Source organism: Phyllopteryx taeniolatus, chromosome 3 (assembly GCF_024500385.1).
Source record: "Phyllopteryx taeniolatus isolate TA_2022b chromosome 3, UOR_Ptae_1.2, whole genome shotgun sequence".
NCBI classification, from domain to species: Eukaryota; Metazoa; Chordata; class Actinopteri; order Syngnathiformes; family Syngnathidae; genus Phyllopteryx; species Phyllopteryx taeniolatus.
Genome location: NC_084504.1, coordinates 19,957,433 through 19,957,888, shown reverse-complemented (window position 1 = coordinate 19,957,888; position 456 = coordinate 19,957,433).

Below are 456 nucleotides of genomic sequence, written 5' to 3'. Positions count from 1 at the left end.
TCTCTCTCAGGAGTGGCAGGAGGGAAATTCCTGATTTGTTACTCTGTCTTTGCTGTGCGCGCCATGCGTGCGCCACCAAATTTACATAGAGTGTGCGCCACAGGGTCTGCCCTCTAACCCATGGACGAAAAACTGCAACACATGATTGCTAAAATATAAAGGAAGCGCATGTAGTGTAACGGAATATACTACCAATACAAACATTGCACCGTTTGACTCATGTGACCAGCTACATGTCCAATAATTATCATGTGCAGTAATGAAACCTAACATTTTTGTAGTTTCTAGTGAATTGGGTGCTAGTGTTCATCACTTCCAAATGCAGTTGTGTGCACCAGTAATGAAATGCCTCTAAATGACGGTCGTTCTTGGGGCTAGACAATAGCCCCCTCTTCTGATGACACTGCAGCAGTGGTTCTCGAACTTTTTACACCAAGTACCACCTCAGAGTACTTG